At 39.0% G+C, this 17137-nt stretch overlaps 1 non-coding gene across 1 annotated transcript; it reads right to left on the bottom strand.

Moving 5' to 3' along the window:
- Nucleotides 1-4117: 4117 nt before the first annotated feature.
- LOC149297853 (small nucleolar RNA SNORA35) lies at nucleotides 4118-4249 on the bottom strand. Its single transcript, XR_016272472.1, has one exon. It is a non-coding gene; the product is annotated as a small nucleolar RNA SNORA35 (small nucleolar RNA).
- Nucleotides 4250-17137: the final 12888 nt, after the last annotated feature.

Below are 17137 nucleotides of genomic sequence, written 5' to 3'. Positions count from 1 at the left end.
TGGTTTATAAAATGTTAAAACTGTTGGTTTAGAAGTTTTTTTGTAAGGAAATTACTGAAGAAAAGGTTAAAACTGTTTATTTAGAATCATGACGAAAGAAGGCTAAAAGCTAAAAAGATCATTGAATTATAATAAGTTTAAGAATATTTTTAGGACCTATATACTTATCTGTTAGAAAATTAGACTAGTCCTCAGCCCTAGTCAATGGCATGAATGGTAGATGTAAAATAAAAATGACAAACAAAAAAAAAAGAATAAGGCATGGGAGGTCCCCTTTAAAAAAGATATATAACAATGTTAGGAGCCTAGTCTGAATGAGGGAAAATGGCTTTACTTTTAATTGCAGGAATGTTTTTTTTTTTATATAAAATAACATTTAATGCATTAACCATATAGCTCTTTGCCTTTTATAATTGTTCTGTAAGGGTTTTTAGGAAAAGGCTACAGATATGAGTGACATTGGAACTATTCACACCAGTTATTTGTGAGATCCAATGAACTGAATTAGAAAATTAATTGGAAGGTGTGCGATATGTGTAGAAATGTGTAAATGAGAAAAGGTAGGGTGCACTCACTTACTAATTGCAGGTGAGTGCCAGATTAGTCCAGAAGTACTTGTAAGAGCTGAAAATGGTGCTTCTTTAAATAACCATGGTAGAAAAAAGCACACAGTGAGAAAAATATTAATAATGCTTTCATGGGTACCACACACGGAGTTATGCATAAGGTTTAACCATTCTGTAAAAGCAAGTATATAATAACAATTATAATACGAAGGTTGGTGTTCAAGTTGTATGTCATCATCATAGATGGCTCCAATAAGTTTCAATTCATGAACACTTTGGTCCTTTGGAACGTTAATCAAAGTGCAGAGTTTTAGGTGAAAATGCACATTTCAACTAGGAATCTAAGGAACTGTATGGATACTATTTCTTCCCTATAGTTAAGTTCTGATTGTGTAAGGGGTAGGCAGAAACAGACACCATTCCACTTATTTAACTCACTCAAGACATAACTTCTTATAATACATCTAAGCCTCATAGTTGGTAAAACTCTCTTAAAATTCAATGTTTGTCTAAATGATTTTTTTTACCTATAGTGTACCTTTATGCTTGTCTTTTATGTTGGCTCCACTTATTCTGTGTTCATCCAATGACAATTACATTAATCCTGTATTCCTAATTATTAGGATCTTTTGAATCAAAACAAATCATGCAGTAAATATTCATAAGACCCCTTACCACACACTTTCATTGACTGTCAGAAATGTATATTAATTCCTTAGATTAAATATTAAAACTGGAGATGTTTATGTTGGAATTTCCAAAAATTCAAGCAACTTATTTATCATTTAAGCAACACCAACAACTGTCACAACTGCTGTCACCCAGGAGCACACACCGCACAAGTTCTTTGCCCCGAATAACCTAGTTAGGGGTTGAATCAGTGAATGAGAAAGTATAGGGAGTTATACTGTACTATTGTCAATGTCTTGTTCAGTGTATATTGGTGGGAGTTATGCTGTACTACCATCAGTGCTTGGCTCAGTATGTAGTTATGTTCTAAAGTAGATCATGACTCCTATCACTTTATACTGAGCCAGACATTACATTATACAAATGTATATAGCTCCAGCAGATTCCATAGTGCTGTTACATTCAGTCAGTAAAATTAAAAAACTTTATAATCTAGTCGACGATGGTACAGCATAACTCTTATCACTATATACCACTGTCAGTGCCTGTCTCAGGGTGACCACATTGGCTATGTTTTCCAGGACATGTATAAGTTTTCATATTGAAGACCAGCAAGGGTAAAGTGCTGCCCTGCAGTATGTGGGATGTATAGACTCATAGAAGGGAACCAATTATTCATACATCATCCATGCATCATCCAGCACTTTATCTGGTCTGGTCAGCAATATGTAAAAATTATATGTGTCCTGGAAAACATGGCAGTTATCCTGTACCACTGTCAATGTCTGGCTCAGGGTATAGTGATACTGGTCATGCTGTACTGTAACCACCTTACCTGTGGCTACGGCTGCAGCAACCTTCCGCAGATGCCGTCGGACCTTGCGCATTTGCAGGCCACTCCAGTGGTAGCCGACCATTTACACCTGTGGCAGTATACGCATGTGCAGGGCATTTCTCCGTCTATTTGTGCACTTGGCTTGGGGCGGGGTTATCTGCCTGGGGCCTATTTTAGGGCTCCTTAACTGTCCACTAGCTGCCTGTCAAAGAGATTAATTGCTTGTTCTCTGGGCTCTGCTCCTGCTTCTCAGTTATCCTGTTTGTTCTGGTTCTGACTTCGGCTACGTCTCATGGCTATCCTGACTTCTCCAATCCTCAACCTCGGCTTCGTTTGTGGACTGCTGTACCCATGTCCCAGACGCCTGTTCTGGTTCGTGTCTGGGTTCTGCATTGTGGATCCTCAGTTACTGATCCTGACCATTCCTGGCCGTTACATGTACCACCATCAATGTCTGTCTCAGTGTATAGTGATAGTAGTTATGCTTTTCCACCGTAATGTCTGCCTCAGTATATAATGATAGCTGTTATCCGGACCACCGTCAGTGTCAGTATATAATGATAGCAGTTATGCTGTAGCACCGTCAATGTTTTTATCAGTGTATAGTGATAGTAGTTATGCTTTTCCACTGTGATGTCTGGCTCAGTATATAGTGATAGGATTTATGCTGTACCATCATCAATATCTGCCTCAGTATATAATGATAGCAGTCATAAAGTTTTAAAGTGGGATCCACCCCAGGTGCCAAATACTCTAGGTACACCCCTGCATGTCAGGACAGCAAGGTACAGAATTGCTAGGCAGGACAGTAGTCAGACAAGCCAAGGGTCAACCATTGGACTTAAGGAATCAATACACAGCAAACGCAGTTCTAGATCCTTAAATCCAGAACCTGGTCTGCTTGGCATCTGCTGTGCATCACGTGCGTTTCCCCTGCTGCGTGTCACATGTGCACCTACAGCAGAACCATGCTTCCGGAAGCCATTGGGTAAGCACACACTGCCTGGATACCTTGTTATATTATAAGTAGTAATAATAATTTAGGATAATATACATGCAGGCACAGTATGGAATATGTACAAAAACAGATTCAGGTGCAGAGTTTTAAAGTTTTCTAATTGCCCTAGCAACAGTGCTGTATTTTAACCCCTTAAGGACCGGGCTTATTTTTCTTTATGTACCCTTTGGGACCGAGCCTGTTTTAACACTTTTGCGGTGTTCGTGTTTAAATGTAATTTTCTCCTCACCCATGTAGTGTACCCACACAAGTTATATGTTGTTTTTTTCAGGACAAGATGGGCTTTATTCAGATACATATCATCTAATTTACTATAAAAAAATTAATAAAACATGGTGAAAATTTGAAAAAAAAACACCTTTAATGACTTTTATTTGAAAAATCTTTTACTCATCGACGAAAGCAAGTAAAAAAAAACAGCTAAATAGATTCTACTATTTGTCCTGAGTTTAGAAATACCCAATGTTTTTATGTTTTTTTGCTGTTTTTTGTAAGTTATAGGGCAATAAGTACAAGTAGCGTTTTATGATTTCCAAACCTTTCTTTCCAAATCTGGTCATTCTGCCTCCATCTCCGCATGTATAGGTTTGTCGGATTGTTTGGCTGGGAAAAGGCTACTTTTGGGACATGCGTAATTCAGGTTTTCAACACAGACTTTTAGCATCTGGTCATTCTGCCTCCATCTCCTCTTTGGAACATCTTTGAAGCCGGTTAACTCAATTTATCCCCATGAAACCATATATTTTTGGAAACTAGACACTCCAAGGTATTTCAAATGCTGGTATTTTAACCCTTTCCATACACTAATTATACAACCACACTTTGTCAAACTTTGTAATAGTAATTTTTTTTTTTTTTTCACACAAATTGGATTTTAGTTATACATATAAATATATATGGTATATGTCCCTGTCAAACAACACCCCAATATGTGTTCAGCAACATCTCCTGAGTACAGTGATACCCCACATGGTTTGTCAGGTTGTGTGGGGGCTAAAAGGTAACATTTGGGACATGCGTAATTCACGGTTTCAATTTGAAATTTTGACATCCGTTAAAAAAAACTTTTTTTGTACCCAACTTTCGGAAGGGGCAGGCTACAAGAAAGCCTGGCCTTTCTCCAAGAAGGGATTTGATCTAGCACCGTTAAGCGATTCCCTCATGCCATGGGAAAGACACAGAGGTCACTTGTCAGTGCAAATAAAGGCTCAAAAATGGTGCAGCAAAAAAAAAATTCTAAAAAGCAGTAAATGTACAAAAAAATCTAAAAAAATATAATAGTGGAACAGGAACAAACAAACAAAAAAATTAAAAATGGGCAGTTGTGTGGTACAGCTTAAAGCAGTTACCAAGGCAGAGTGCAGGTTCTCCAGGGCAATCTGGACAGTAGAACGTGGTGTCCTTTCTTTGCCCCCTGCTGTAGCATACCCTGCATCTTTTTTGGGGACTCTGCTTCTTCTTTGTGGGAGGAAGTCTAAAAATAAAATGGGTAGCCCCAATTCTATTAGACTCTGTCACCGCCCGGGGAACAGGTGCATCTTGGTACAAGATACCCGAAATAACTTGAAGTTGAAAATGCAAAAAAGACAGTTGCATTACGGGATTTGCTTTTTTGTGCAACAAAAAAGCATTGTAGGTCGCAATTTGCATGATATAAATTGCAACCTTCTTGTACCAGGCCTTTGCCTTCCTCATAATGAGGTAGGGCTGTAGGAGTTGATCTGACAGATCAACTCCACCCATGTTCTTATTATAGGCCCTGATGCACACTGGCTTTCTAGTGACCCCAGCTCTGCCACGGACAGAAACCTCCACAGTTTTCTCATCGTGGATGGTGGTCAGCATGCACACCTCTTTTCTGTCCATGAACTTCAATGCTAAGAGCTCCTCTTGACGTAGAGCTGAGGTCTCCCCCTTTCGTAGTCGGGTTTGTGCCAGATCTTGTGGGAAACCCACGCGGTTCTTTCTAATAGTACCGCAAGCTACTGTGTCAAAACAACACAGCAGCTTGAACAAAGGGACGCTTGTATAAAAGTTGTCAACATACAAGTGGTAGCCTTTGTTCATAAGTGGGAATATTAGGTCCCACACAATCTTGGCACTGGTGCCCAGATGTTCTGGGCAACCTGGAGGGTCAAGGTGGCTATCCTTTCCCTCGTATACCCGGAAAGCCTGAGTATACCCAGTCTCGCTCTCGCAGAGCTTATACAATTTTATGCCATACCTGGAGCGCTTGGAAGGAATATACTGCTTGAATCCCAACCTTCCTTTATACTTCATCAGAGATTCATCCACGCAGATATCCCTTCCAGGTGTATAAGACTCTGCAAAACACGAGATGGGTAATCAGGGGGAGGATTTTATAGAGCCTGTCAAACTGTGGGTGTTCCTTAGGGGGGCACAGGCTATTATCGCTAAAATGCATGAAATGAAGAATCATTTCATACCTTCTCCTACCCATGGACTGGGTGTAAATGGGGGTACTAAGGATGGGGCTGGTGCTCCAGTAGGAGCGGATGGAGGGTTTTTTAATAATTCCCATGAGCATAGTTAACGCCCAGAATTTAAGAAATTCTGGCACGTCAATGGGGGTCCATGGCTGCTTTGCAAAATAGGAGTCGGGGTTAGCAGCACGGTACTGCTGGGCATAAAGGTTTGACTGGGAGACAATGTCTCCCAAGATATCTTCTCCCCAAAAAATCTGCACAAACTGCAATGGGGTGAATCCCGTAACATCAATATTGATGCCAGGAATTGCAGTAAAAGGAGGGATAGCTGGCTTATACCTATTAGGTGCTACCCACTCCTCAGGTGCCCTGCCACCACTACTTGTGGCAGCGGACCCAGCAGCCACAGATACATCACTAGATGTATCTGTGAATTGACCAACATCAAAATCTGACGCTGTGTCAGTGGCCTCAGAATCTGAGGCCAAAAAATCATACGCCTCCTCCGCAGTATACCTGCGCTTCATCATTAACCCCTAGCCGGTAAAATGAAAAAGAAAATAAAATATATATAAAAAAAATACAGTAAGCAAAAAAGGTGCTAAAAATAATAAAACAATATAAAATAAACCTGAAAAAATGTGGATAAAATAAAAGGGCACAAACAGCAAAAAAGTGCTGATGTGCAATATCACTGCCTATGCAGTGATCAACAGTAAGGAAGGGGTTAAAAAGAAAAAGAGGGGCTCTTATAAGAGCCTTTTGTGTAAATGTTTATTTTTGATAAGATTTTATCAAAGTGTACCTGCTTTCTCACGATCTGTCTCTCTCCCTCACTAAAAGCAAGTGATGGAGGGAGGCAGGTCTTTACCGGTCAAAGGCAATGTTTATAACATTTAATAAAAGCAGGCGAGGGGGCTTAAGAAAATGATTCAGAATAACAGTCTTAAGAACTGAAACATGGATGCTTCATGGTTTCACTACTGTAAAGTCTTGGAGGCAGGAATCAGCAGCAGCAACCATGGAAAGTGGAACAGAGCTAGTTTGATGTGAGGTTCTTACCCAGGGCAGCAGAGAAAGGAGTACTCTATATTGAGTTATGGAAAGAGGAGTTGACATTGCCTTTGACTGAGCAAATCAAGATCACTCTCCTGAGTGATCTTTAGGCTTTGGGTGTCAATCAATGGATGCTGATAGCATCCAGCAACACCCCCTGAGTGATGAAAGCGATTTGTAATCGCTTCTGAGGCTACTGCCAGGAGAAGGGCAGCGCCATCTTGGAAGGCAAGGTAAGCATGGCGGCTCCCTGCCACTAGAAACTTAGTTTAAGAAACGATCAAAGGTCGTTTTTTCCACTAAGTTGGTGTTCTTGAAATGCCTCGATATCGAGGCATTTCAGTAACACCGACTTAGTGAAGGAAACGATTGCCGATCGCTTCCTAAACAATTTTACCGGCGGCATGGCGCCGCCATTTTTAAACGAAACGCTGTCTTTTTTATTAACTATTATAAACGCTCCGGGGAGCGATCTAACCGCTCCCCAGCGTTTTTTTTCTGTGTTGCCGAATGCCTCTATGTCGAGGCATTACAGCAACTTTGATTGCTTTCTGAAAAAATGTAACGCCATGACGTGTCAGGCACGTCATAGGTCGTTAACTGACTGTTTTGCATGACGTGCCTGACCCGGCAATGGACGTTAAGGGGTTAATTCAGTACTGCCCTAGGCTTAACCAAGTACAGCCACTTCTGTGCCACTGTTCTTACTGTTGAGGGTCATATTCTGGCCTTTTAAGGATGAGTTGGGGCAAGTTTAAGTAAACTATGGCACAAATCCTTAGTGTTAATGTACTCTGTGATCTGAGGAGTGTCACTACAGGGAGCTTCATTGCCCATTAACGCCATTGGCTCCCTGTTAAGTCACAGAGGGGCTGCCACTCCCCAGGACCTGCCACCCTACGCCTAGTTGGCCTAGGCCAGATTTGCCACTGCCCAGCAAACAGAGTGAAGACTCCATGGGTTACCATGGTGATAAGACCATTTCACTTATTGTACACATCCCCTAATGTAACACAAATTAAACAGCCTGCCGAAAACAAATAGTTTATTGCTTAAAAATGACATTTTTGAAATACTGTATACATTTACATTTCACGTGTGTTTTATTTTAAACATAAGGAATTTGGACACAAAACAATGGTTTATGAGAATAATAATATGCTATAAGTTAACATATTTTTAAAGAAATGATCCAGTTAACAAAGATCATTTTAATATACTGCATTTTAAAGAAAATACAGGACCAGATTTAGGGAGTCTGAATCCACTAGAATTAAGGGCAAATTTTCACTATTTTCCCACATTCTGTTTTTCCTTTTCCAATGACACAACGTAAACTTTCTCTTTTTTTTCCAGTTCCCAAAAGGAGGTATTACAGTGGTGTCAGTCCTGTGACCTTCCAGACGGAGGGGCTTGTTTTAACCCATTCTAACCATCGTAGTGTGCATTGCTGGCAATTTGGATACAATTACTGAATGCCTATGTGTTCTACAAGCTAAAATTTTGATGGGTCTGCCATTTACGTAGGTCTCCTGGGAATGTTTAAATGTACTTCTTCCCCTACATTTTAAAACTAAACATAATTATTAACAACAGCCCAAGATTCCTTGGAAGCCAAATTTACTTTACAACATTAATGGTGCTTTAATTATTACCAGGTGTTTAGCAATCTCTGTGTGTGGGTTTTATTGTCACACCACGAAAGCTTCTGGCCATGGGGCATATGGGCAAAATATGGAGAAAATGTTTCAAGCACGGGAGCGACTGCCCCCTGTGTCTGTTATTGCAAGCTAGCTTTATACTACACAATTTATCTCAGCTCCGCTCCGGCTTAGAAGTGGTTACAAAAAATCCCAGAGCAGGACTCCAATGAATAAAAACAAAAAATTCTCCCATTACCCGCACTAATTCCATACATATTCATGTAAATAAATCTTGCTATTTATAGTCTGGGAAACAGAGAACTTTTTTTATTCAAATCTTGGCATCTCTTACCCTCATGAGAAATGATCTTCTCTGTTTTAATTTGGAATATGACTTTTATAAACAGAGAGAACGCTCAACACAAATTCTTTCCGTAGCAATCGTTGTACGGGGATGTTGCAATACAAATTACTCCTTTACATTAAAACTGTGAGAACTTTTTATGCTAAATACTGATTTTCCTATTGCGTTGAACATTCTGGCAATACATTTTTTTTTTTAAAAACAACAAAAGGCATGACATTATTACTTTTGAAACACTGGTTCCTGCCTGTAGGGACACTATTGGAGCTAATTCACTAAGGAAAGAGAACACGTATAAAGGCCTTCCATAACAATCATTTTGATGTAGTGTGGTCTTCATCATGGTTAAAAAAAAATCTGGATTATTTTTAAATAGATCTATGAATGCATCTTTCTCTTGCCTCTAAACATTTCTATGTAAATTAAGAATGCAAAATTAACCATGTCAATCACTAAGTAATTTCTCTGGATCTAAAGGAAATTAGATTTAGCAAAGTACAAAATTAATTCTGTCAAACTTAAAACATGATTTGGGGAATATTTAGTACACTGCAGCTTATATATTGGCAGATGCGTTTTACTCAGATGTCTCATATTTTTTAAACTTCTGGAGAAGAAAAAAAAAACATAAAAAAGTGGAGAGATTCAGTAGTATGCCTTTTTAGTTTATGTCAGGTATATTTCACAATTTTTACTATAGTTTTCTAAAAGTAAAGCGATGAAGTGATGTGTCACAAAATCGCAGATCCTAATTTTGGGCACAAATGTAACAATAAGTGTTCCTTGTTTATGGAAAAGAAATTTGTATTTGTAATTTCTTCAATTTGTTTGTATAAAAGTCCCCTGTGCTCTTAGAGAAATACAACTTTTTGTTTCTAAGTCCTTCCTTGTGTTGGTTCTAGAAAGTCTAATACCTACCATGTGATTGATGGCAGACAGGGGTGCCAACAGAGCTTAACAGAACTTGGCACTAGCAAAGAATGCATTGGAAGCCGATTCATTCTTGCCCCTGTTTCTCATGAGTGTGCCCTAAGTGACCCACTGTTGCTGTTTGACAGGAGTCAGGTAGTCAACTGTCGAAATAGCCTCTCCTTTAGTATAGAGACATCTGATCCAAAAAAAAAATATGGCTAGCCCTTTAAACTGCATTGGGTAGGGGGATTTTATATCAATTAAAACTATATGTAATAGAAATCAACGTACTGTAATTTTCTTCAGTGAAAGAATTCATAAAGCATGCTGCATGTGGCCTTCTTCCATGTGGAAAGCTTATTGTGGATTTTCCCTTCACCCCATGACCTATTATTTTCCCACAGAGTTAAATTATAGTGATGTGAGGCCATTTATACTGTCAACAGATGTTGTAAGGAGAGGAATAATATGAAAGTTTAGTGTTTGAGAGAGGGAATTCCTCAGTCTTAAAACCAGACTCTGCTTTTTGTTTACCAAATTATCAAATGCTAATAAAACAACGTGGAACTTTGTAGAGCAGCAAAATAATCTTTACACTGTGTGAAACTATTCACTGGGAAATACATCAAAGTCATACCTATGAAAAGATACATTAAATAAATTATAAAGCTTTACTACTGTATTTTGCCCAAAACATAAACGCTTACTTACCGTGACAAGGTATCCCATATGTGATAAGAAAAAAATTGCTAATAGTCACAAATAAGATGGCTGGTTATCTAGCCCAAGCAAATATGGAGGTGAGCAGGTCTAGTATACCCCACCCAATAAACCCCTTCTTCATACTTTTTATTGTCACACACCAGGACATTGATGATCTAGTGCCATCATGTGTGACTACCCTCCCATCATAAAGGTTATAAGGAGGAATGTCTTCTCCCCTTTTCCAGCACTTGCCATTGTAGTGACCGTGTTGGCCAACTTGGGGCTGTCCACAGCTTCCCTTCCTAAGAGGGTTCTGCATCAAAAATGAGGGAAGGTCCCACCTTATAACATCTTAAAAACAAAAATTAAAAACTTAAGGGCAATATTCCAGCCCAACATCTCCTTATTTGAAATAGGAAGGAGTCTGTCCATGTAGGACCTCTAGGGAACCCATCAAGTATGACTATGATACTGTATGACAGCATAATCTTTCATGGTAATAAATATAGTTATAAATAATAAGGGAGCTCTTGTGATGCTGTTGTCCAGAGGCCCTATCTGTTTAAAAAGCAATCATTACAGTGAGTATTTTCTCTGATCATAACATGTTATTTTGTGTGGTTAATGCATTATTGTATATTGCAGGGGCATTTAGCTGTACTTCCTTTTCATACTGGTATGGCATATGACAATGCTTTAACAAATAAGCATTTAAAATATATTCCTTGTTTAAAAGAACAGAACTGCTGAGGAATGCAATTTTCCTATGCACCTTCCGCTGTATCTTAAGCAGCAATTGGAAGAACAAATTCTATACCTAGAATCTGTTATGTGAACCTCATCTAAATTTCTGTGTTGTGCTGCAGGATTTAGAGGATCACGGGCGTTATAGTCGAAAAACTGCTTATGTGTAGATTTTATAATTGATCAAAGTCACAGCTTTTAGCACAACTAATGTATTTCCAATTATATTTAAAAATCTTGAAAGACGGCTACAAGATATGTAGCTGAAGTAAAGGTATGTAGACAAGTAAAGGTGCTTCTCCGGGGGAAAAGGGTTTCACAAAGAACCACACCACCAGTCATGACACGGCACACCAGTCAAGGGAGATCACTTTAGTGGGACCGGGCATTACCACTTTAGCAGGGTAATGGAGTTGATTAAGTCAGGAAAGGATTACCATAATTAACACATAGCATAAGAGCAAGGGTGAGAATACAAAATTCTATTTATATAAAATACATTTATGTCATCGTGATACATGGCTTGGGGAACCGTCAGGTAGCTGTGTGTGCGAGAGGCTTATGTCCCATTTTATAACAAGGAGAACTAAAGAATGTAGGCTTTAGTTTATATGTGGGAAAATGCATTAAAGTCCACCCAAAATGGACTTTAACATGCATTCAAGATAAAAATGCAATTTTGGGGAATAGACTGTTCTTTTAAGTACTGTAATGATGTTTGCCTTTTGCTATCTATAACAAATAAATATATGTGTACCTATCAACCACTTTTTCCCTCACAACTGAATTGTTTCAAAGTTTCAATTTGATGTGGAACCTTTATTATATTCACATTAAATGGACACCAGACTGAATGGCCAAGAATCACACTACCAAGGCTAACAGAGGAGTTTAGAAAAGTCCAGCAGTCACAAAACGCGAACAAGGGTAGATTCTAGTTAACACATAGATGCCAAAAATCCTCATCCTTCCTGTGTGTATATCAGAGAGAAGTATGCATCTGAAATATTTCAGTGGGTCTATTGATATTCTTGTATTGGTTCAAGAATAAATTCCACAAGTTGCAGAAAAAGTGACAAACAACTTCTGGCATTTATAGAGTGGTATGGAGCACCAATGAAATGTCTACTGGGCCCATTTGGTTAAAAAAAAACCTATTTTGAAGTAGAACCTCCAGAATATTTTGCTTGTTTGGGAAAAAAAACATAACAGTTTCAAATGCCAGTAGAGCTAGTAGGTTTCTTCCCAGCACTTATCACAAACAATGTGGGGAAATTATTAATATTTCAAACTGATTAGATTAGACCAGCATATCCACTCCAGGCCTTGAGGGACACTAATAGGGCTTTGGTGTGTCAATGCCTGAAAACATAAATTTGATGATTTTTTCAAGAGGTCTCCAAAAACTGCCCTGTTTGTGCTCCTTCAGGCCTTAAAACTCCCGATGGACCAAGGACTCCTTCACAGAGTGTTGGACCTACAACTTTTTCCTAGGATAGTGGGATGAAAGGAACCAGGTCTGAGGACAAAACTTAATCTATAATAGCAATTTAAGTGATGTAACTGGAAATGTGGGTGACCGACCCTTTTATGAAATGAAGATACAACCTGTCTAATGTTTCCCCGCATCAGTTTGGCAGTTTGGCCCATTCTGTGCTGTAAATCCCAATCCTAATAATACTGTATCTATGCAGAGGATTTCCCATGACCCCAGCTAAGATGTAAGCACACTGAGCCTATGCTTGGATTCTCCTGACGTCATCTCAGGAGATTGCGAACCTCAAACCTCCGATATTAATATATCCTAAACACAGCTAACCAGGTGCAATTCCTGTGTCAAATAAAAATCTGCTCGCCCTTTCTGAAGATACATTTCTATAATTGTGAAATCCCCAAAGAGCTCCCTTCCCCATATGTTATGCTTACATTTTACATCGTGTGAATTCATTGATACAGTTAAACTGTACAGCTGGGGAATCAGCAGGTCCTTGAGTACTTCCATATGTAGCTTAAGTGTGTGTTTCTTTCTTGAGGGCTACCTCCCTGCATTACTACTAGTGCTACAAGCTGCAGGCGTGGGAACTAGGAAGGTACTGTATGTTCATCAATGTGAAAAGACTGCAGGAGATATAAGAAACAGTGGATAGCAGTGTCACATTATTAAGCAGAGCAGAAAAGCTCATTAAATACACACCACAAATATTTATTTTTTTTACTATGCAAAAATCCCTCAAGGTTTCAAACAGGTTCCTAATAAAGTGTGAAATATTATTTTTTACTAAAAATCATTATTAATTAACAAAACAGCAAAATGTTTGGCTATTAAAAACCATACTAGCCAAGCTAAACTGATCAAATAACAATAATTTTGTCTAGACTTTGCTCGGACAGTCTGAACAACATATCCTAGCAAATGTCCGGATTACAGTGACTGCTTTTAACCTTTGCATGCACAGCACCCACACTTGGCGCTGTCAATGTGCAGATAGGTCTGAGGGGGGTGTTCTGTGGGTGTAATCCCACATGTATCTTCACTTTACCCACATAACCTAGGTGGAAAGCAAGCCTGGACTGGCCATCTTGTACACCGGGCAAATGCCCAGTGGGCCACTGGCCAACCGCACCACACACTCTGGAGGGGCAGATCTGGAGATGCATCACGAGGCTAGGTATGACTGGCTGCATAAAAGTGCCAGGGCCTCCCTGTCATTACCAGTCAAGTGACATTAACACTCCGTTTGCATATTGTGCATTAACCTACGAGTTACATTCTGGTTTGGGACACTGGCAATTTGGTAACTATAGGGTTGAGGGGAAAGGATACAGCACATCCCTTTACTGTTTTTGCCCACAAAAGCAGGGCTGGCCCTACAATGGGGCCGACTGGGGCAATTGCCCCAGGCGGCACTTCAGAAGGGGCGGCACTTTGCCGCCCCAAGCGGTTTTTTTTTGTTTTTTTTGAAGCGGAGGAGAGAGAGAGGGGCACCGAGTGGTTTTCGCTTACCCGCTCGGCGCCCCTCTCTCTCTCCTCTGCGGCGAGTTTACCTGTTCGGTCTCGGTGCCGGCTTGTAATGCAGAGCGCCGGAAGTGACGTGAATTTCCGGCGCTCAGCATTACAAGCCGGCACCGTGGCAGCACAGGGAGACTCGCCGCAGGACTGTTTAAGGGTAAGTACCGGGGGGGGGGGTAGATAATGCCGCTGCCCCCCCCCCCGGCGTCGGCAGGGGGCGGCATTTTAAACTTCGCCCCAGGCGGCGTTAAGTCTCCGGCCGGCCCTGCACAAAAGCAACACAATGGGCCAAGCATGCAGGGCAGCAGGATAGTACCCAAAAAATCATGAATATCCCATTAAAACCAGGACAGTTAGAAACTATGGGGTTCCAAGTTAAATACAACAAAATTAATGACTTAGTGGTTGAATATAAGTCTTATTATTCATCTCATATAACAAGGGCAATTGGCCATAGACGTAAGGACCATAATCAGTAGTAAAGTATTGTGAGATGTCATGTGATGTAGTTCAGTCTACAGGGCTATGCCATTGTCAAAAGACAACAAATTAAATGTTTTAATTATTGTGGATTTGTATAAAAAGCAAGTTTATAATCTTGGGCAACAAATTTCATTTGACATCAAATTGAAAGTCAACGGTACTTAATGCCGATCAGAAGATACTGCGTGTTTCTGCTTCAAGAACCCTGACAAATTATTATTTTCTCCACTACTGCTCAACTTAAGGTTTATCAAATAAAAACTCTCAATGATTTCATTTGTTCTCATTAATACATACACAGTCTAGAGAATTTAATAAATTAGCATAAACTAATGAGTGTGTACGTATAATGACTGCCGATACTGAAAAAAAAATAATAAACGAGTCTTATTGCTTTAGTTTTAACAATTACAAAGACAGGCAGGATTGGAAGAGGTGGTGAAAGGTGTTAGTTGATTTTCAGCCCAGCATAGCCAAATGCCCCAGGAATACCACCCAAAATGCTTGTTACTCTAGACACCATTTTTGAAACTGCAATCAAAGAAAACCAAAAATGTAAAAAAAAAACCAAAAACCCTAGTATAAAATCTATAAACCGCTACAGTTCAATGAATGCTGATGGGTATTACATAAGACCTTAGGACTAAAAGTTGTAAATCAATCTTGTGATTTATTAAATTGATAGTTATGAAGAAAAATATATCGGATTCCTTAAAGTGTATGTAGCAGCTGCTACCTTTCATTGAATGAGAAAGTTATAAGTGCGTTTATTGGGGAGTCACAGTTTAAACCAATTCATGCAGCAGGACTGTCCCTTCTTGATGGACGCTGAATTCAGTGAGATGAAAAAGCAGCTTTCCAGTAAACTCCTGTTTAATGGTACAAACTAACCTGAGATTGGATGACCGCGTTTGTCATGTTTTCCAGGCCATACACATTTTGCATATTTCTGACTAGCACAAACACATTGTTGCCCTATGGCATGTGTAATGTACATTGATTCCACCCTGTGAGTTTATACATCGGTCATACTGTAGGGGGCAGCACTTTGCAGGTGCTAGTTATCAACACCTAGAATTAATTAAAATGACGAGAAATATATAATATACTAAATATATATCTACTATCTACCATAGTAAAGGTCATTAAAGATATTGCCACCAAACATATTTTTAATATAATATCACCCTTAGCTAACTTAATAGTAATACAGATTTTAAGAAATATTTCATATTTTCACACTTGTATCAGTTATTTATATAAAATTAGATAACATGGGTGGAGAATTTCATAAAAATACTATATATCCATGAAACCACATTCTGTTCTGATGCCCCCTGCATGCATAAAAATGAGTCTAAAAAATATAATTTTTTATATCATATTATGCATGGCTGAATTAAATGTTTAGATATACATCCCACCGCTTGTATCTGATCATAAAGCAGTTCATATGCAGTAGCTAAGAGAGTATTTCTGTAACTTTGGCACATTAGCAGCTCTGCCTGTCACTAGCACAGTGAGATATCTCATTTCATTCAGAATTTCTAAAACATATAATAGCTTTCATTTTGGGAGATCCGAAACAATAAAGTGGATATTTTCACAACTGTTTTATTCTTGCATAACAATGGTTAAGGTGTGGTGGTGATAAAACCAACTAGGTCAACTAGCATGTGTGTATTTTGTTTTAGTTCTAAATTATTTTACTTATTATATAATTTGTTTAACTCATAAAGTCACTTTAAAAGTCTCAGTAAAACACCGTTCTCTAGCCAACCTTCTTAACCCCTTAATGACAAAGCCCGTACATGTACAGGCTCAAAATGCATTGTTTTCAATGGTTTTAGGGACCGCCCATTGTCCTTAAGGGGTTAACCATACCCCTTAAAACAAAATTACCAGGTTCAGTAGTTAATTTTAATGTTGTCTCTTTTCTTTTTTTGTATTTTTTTATACTTTTAATGAAAGCTCTGTGTTCCCCAGATTTCCCTGTTTCAACGCTTAGGATTGTGAAATGAATCATTCTGTATGGAAGAATTAAGCTACAGAGGAATACATAAGTCTTCTCCGTAGAGCTGTCTAGCAAATTCCTCTTGGTGCATTTTTGGCCTTTTGTTTTCTGACACATTTTTAAACGTGGCCATTAATGTTTGTGTTTTTTTACGTTGTAAGGAAAGTCTACGCTGATTTTTCAGGTATAAATTGATTCTTTTTCCTCCTTCATAATACTGGTGTATATGGAACTATGCATCGTTAATAGTCAAGTCATATCTATTTACTTGAACGGGATGATTCATTCTAATACCTCACTAGTGGCAGTTCAGGGGTCAAAGAGTTACTTCTTACCTTGTTATTCACAATATCGAACATAGACGGTTCTAGAAATCTGATAATAAACACTTTTCTATTTGCCAATGGTCATTCAGGACAGGGACTGATTTTATTTCCTGAAAAAAGCCACAAAATATATAGCTTGCTTCATTTTGACTGTGGCAGATTAATACGACTCCTCAAAAACAAGGTCACTGGTCTTGCTACAACCCATGGTGTGCCGTGTCTTCATTTTGATACCAATACAAATGTAATGCAAGTGTATATGGTTCAAACCTTGTAAATTGTCCAAGGAAAACAACATCAAAGTACATAAAGCTGTAAACACTTAGCAGGCAGTGTTTTGGATTCGTTTTATTTTTCCCATGGCCTTTTAACCTAGTTTCCTCT

This window comes from Sceloporus occidentalis, unplaced genomic scaffold, assembly GCF_023333645.1.
Source record: "Sceloporus occidentalis isolate IW3139 unplaced genomic scaffold, rSceOcc1.0.p SCAF_36, whole genome shotgun sequence".
NCBI classification, from domain to species: domain Eukaryota; kingdom Metazoa; phylum Chordata; class Lepidosauria; order Squamata; family Phrynosomatidae; genus Sceloporus; species Sceloporus occidentalis.
Note: the sequence above shows the minus strand (reverse complement) of the source record. Positions and strands in the feature narration are given on the sequence as shown.